Below are 4,184 nucleotides of genomic sequence, written 5' to 3' on the forward strand. Positions count from 1 at the left end.
GCACCTGTACTGATGCTCGGGAAGGAGACGCCTGCCCTCTGGTGGGCACCGTGGGCACTGCTGCTACTTTAGAGCCGGTGTGGCTGTGTGATCTCCAGATGTGTGGTGGGATTCCTCACGGAGCAGAGTCAACGCCAGCCACCAAGCCGAACTTTGCTACCTGACTTAGAAGTCTGTTTATAAGGAGATTTTGGCATGTCTTTGGAGACCTACTAGGCTGCTTTCTAATTTATTTGGGACAGGGTCTCCTCACACAGTTCAAGTTGGCTGAGGGTGACCTTGAACTCCGGAGCCTCTTGTCTGCACAGTGCTGGGATTACACACCCTCACCGCTGCAACCCAGTTTATTCCGTGCTGGGGGCCACACTCAGGGCTTCATGCTGGGCAGCCACTCTACAGCCCCAGCCCCGGGCAGCCCACAGGCTGGCGTCTAAAGAGCATGTTCTTCGTCTTGCGTGTTTTTAAAAAAAAAGTTTATTTTTATTTTATGTGAGAGTGTTTTGCCTGCACGTATGTCTGTGTACCACGTGTGTGCAGTGTCCTTGGGGACAAGAAGAGGGCGTGAGAGCCCCTGGAACTGGGGTTGCTAACAGTTGTGAGCTGCCACGTGGGTGCTGGGAACGGAACACCGGGCCCTCTGCATAAGCAGCTGGTGCTCTAACCACTGAGCAACCTCTCTAACCTCTCTAGCATTGTCTGTCCTTACACTAAGAAACATTAAATTGCCGCGAAGGGCACAAAGGAGTCCCCATTGTGGATACTTCTTTAAAGCTGCAATTATTTGTGTGTGTGTGTATGTGTGTGCACGCGCACGCACATTCACATGTGTCATGGTGTGCACATGGTTATTTGTGTGTGTGTACGCACATTCACGTGTGCCATGGTGGACACATGGTGCTCAGAGAACAATTTGCAGAATAGCTTTGGTTCTCTTCTGGGGATTGAACTTAAGCCATTAGGCTTGGCAGCAAGCGCCTTTATCTTCTGAACCATATTGCTGGCCCCATGATGACTACTTTAAACATCAGGTCAGGAGTTAGGAAAGTCACACTTTTGCATAACCGTCATGCCCACTCTGAAACTCTTCATAGTGAAACACTGCTTAGTGGCATTTAAATGTTCTCACTAAACACCATCGTGCCAAGCTCGCTGGCTCGGCTGCCCAGTTCTCCTGTCCCTCTCCAGGATGCTGACCCCTCCTGGGGAACTCCCACCATACCACTGGGCAGAGCTCAATGTTCACCTAGGGTGGAACACACATACTTCCTATTTAGGTATGCATAGTGGTCCGTTGCACGCACGGACCTCTCTCCGTTTTTCTCTTCACCCACTTATGGAGTTTGGCTTCCAACTTTGGCTGCTAGGAAACGGTTTGAATGAGGCTGTGCAAATCTCTCTCAGGAACCCCAGCTCGAGTTCATTTGGGGAGGGGCCCAGCTGCTGAGCCGCATGGGAATTTCACTTGAGATGTTCTAGAGTGTTCTGAAGTGCTCTGAGGAACTGCTCACTGTCTTCACAAGACAGAGCCTAGTCCATCTGTCCATCTCTACCCCCAGAGCACAGGACGCCGGGTCCTCCAAATCCTCTCTACAGATAACACGTTGTGTGTGTGCTTCTGTGTGTGTGTGAGTGCAGAGGTCAAAGGTCCACACTGAGTGCCTTACTCAACCTCAGATTTTCTGGAGAGGTCTTTTACCGACCCAGGACCCACTGATTCAGCTTTGTTGGATCCAGTTGTCTCTGGTTCGCAGCACTGGGACTACAGATTCGAGCTGCCAAACCTTGCCGGCCACCTGGGTACCCAGAGCCAAGGTCCCTTTGCTTGTGCAGCAAACGTTTTACCTACTGAGCCGTTGCTCCTGTCCCTGTCACTCAAGAAGATGTTAAAGTTTTCTGTGGGGGGGGGAGAGTCTGTCTGCGTGTGCCACACCGCCATGTGGGAAGTTTAAAGACAACATGTCAGAGGTTGGTATTCTTCTACAATGTGAGTCCTGGGGACTGAGCTCAGTTCACCAGGCTTGGTGGCAAGTAACTTTACCCACGGAGTCATCTCTCTGGCCCAACTAGAACTTAAAAGCAAAACCAAGCCTTTAACCCCAGTACTCGAGAGGCAGAGGCAGGTGGATCTCTATCTCAAAAATGAAAAAACAAACAAAAAATTTAAGCTATATGTATGTGTGTGGGGGGGGGCGTTTTACACGCAGTGCAGTACCTGAAGACACGACATGTGTGCTGGGAACCCAATTCAGATCCCCTGCAAGGCTGCTAAGCCATCTCTCCAGCCCCCAAGAACATTGGAAAGACCATTGCTAGCGGGCTTTCTGGAGGTGTGACCCCAGTTACTCGGGAGACTCAGGACTGAGAATTCAAGGTCTGCCTGGGTCACGCAGAGTGTAGCCTGGACAACTTTCTCAAGATAGAAAGTATGAGGACGGCTGAGGTGTACCTGGTGGTAGAACCCAGCCCAGCGTGCCTGAGGCCCTGGGCTTAATCTCTAGCACAACAAAGATGAAACCAGACCGCCATTTGAATAGAACAAAGACAGTTTCTAAAAACCATTTCATTTTATTGAATTATGCAAAAATCTTTACAACAGCCAAAAGTATGCAAATAGAAAAATCGCGTCACAGCATACAGCAGGCTGCAGAGTGTAAGGCCTGTTGCATGTCACCCATTCATGTCACAAATTTATTTGCGGCGGGGAGGGAACCAAACGGCCCAACTGTGAGGGACCACCCCTATGACCACACCACAAGAGCTTCCCTCACACGTGCGATGCTCTGAACAGATCAACATTTTAAGATTTTGAACTTGGGGCTTATGGGTGATTCAGAGACATGGCGGTGTAGGGGTTCACAGCCTAAGGGTACTATGGGGAGTTAGGGACCGGTTCCTGCAGACATGGCAGTATAGGGGTCCACAGCTTAAGTGTACTAGGGGGCGTTAGGTACCGGCTCTGCAGACAGATCCTGGCTAATCTCAGCTGCCCAGAGTGAGGGCTGGAGAAAGACATTCTCCCTAACTAGTTAGAGTTTTACAGGAAGTTCAAATTCTTCACAAATGCACATTTCATTATCAGATTTCTTCTCAAAGCCAAATCACATAAAATGTAAATAAAATACTTTTAACAAAAGAATCATAAAACAAGATACTAAGAAATTATATAGATACATGTTTTTTGAGAGAGAATCTCATGGCGGCCAGGCTGGCCTGGAGTTTGAGATGTAGCTGAGGATGACCTCGAACTCCCAATGCTCTGGCCTCTGCCTTCCGAGTGCCGGGAGGACAGGTGTGCATCGCCATGCCTGGCTAAGAATAAAAATAATGCTAGTAACAATGCCAGGGAAATTTCATAGCTGGCAAGGAATGCAATTAAAAGAGAACACAGGCCAGGCCTGGTGGCAAAGGCCAGTCATTCTGGCCACTTGGAAGACCGAGGCAGGAGGATGGACAGTTCAACGTATGGCTGGGCTACTGAATGTGTTCTAGTACAGCCAGGCCAACTTAATATAAAAAAGTGGGGTGGGCTGGGGGATGGCTTGGTGGTGGGGTACTTGCCTCGCTTGTACCAGGCCCTGGGTTCAACCCTCAGGTCTACAAAAGTAGGGGGACAAAAATCTAAAGGGGAGACTTGCTCTGTGCCAAAGTAAGATCTATTATATATATTATATATTTTTTCTCTTCAAATGGGCTGCTTATTGCTTTCTGCTTTTCCATCTTTTTATAGCATTAAGATCTTTGGGTTGGATTCAAAATTCATTAAAAGCATCTTGGTTGCTTTAAACACAGAAAGAAAATTCATTGGCATAAAAACGGTATACAATTCATCCTTAGTGTTTGAAAATCAGAAATATTGTAGACACAACAACTCAAAAGATGCCCTGTTCTGACCACCGAGGCGCTAGCTGGGCTGAGCTCCTATGAAATAAGGACTTCCTAAAACCTGTCCCTGGCTCACGGTGGCCGCCCAGCCAGTGCTTAGAGAGTGAGGCCCTCCGGGGCTGAGGTGTGCCCTCACTCCAAGCTCTGAGTCTACGCTGCAGGAAAAAGTCGTAGCTTTTTTGTTTTTTTCTTCAAACATTTCTACATACTACATCAAACTCTGGGAACACGGCTGTCACCATGGTGACCTTGTTTCTAACTTGTTTCTTCCCTAGAGGCCACAGAGCAGAGCGGCCAGCCTG

The sequence above is a fragment of the Mesocricetus auratus genome, unplaced genomic scaffold (assembly GCF_017639785.1).
Source record: "Mesocricetus auratus isolate SY011 unplaced genomic scaffold, BCM_Maur_2.0 Super-Scaffold_100028, whole genome shotgun sequence".
Classification (NCBI taxonomy): Eukaryota; Metazoa; Chordata; class Mammalia; order Rodentia; family Cricetidae; genus Mesocricetus; species Mesocricetus auratus.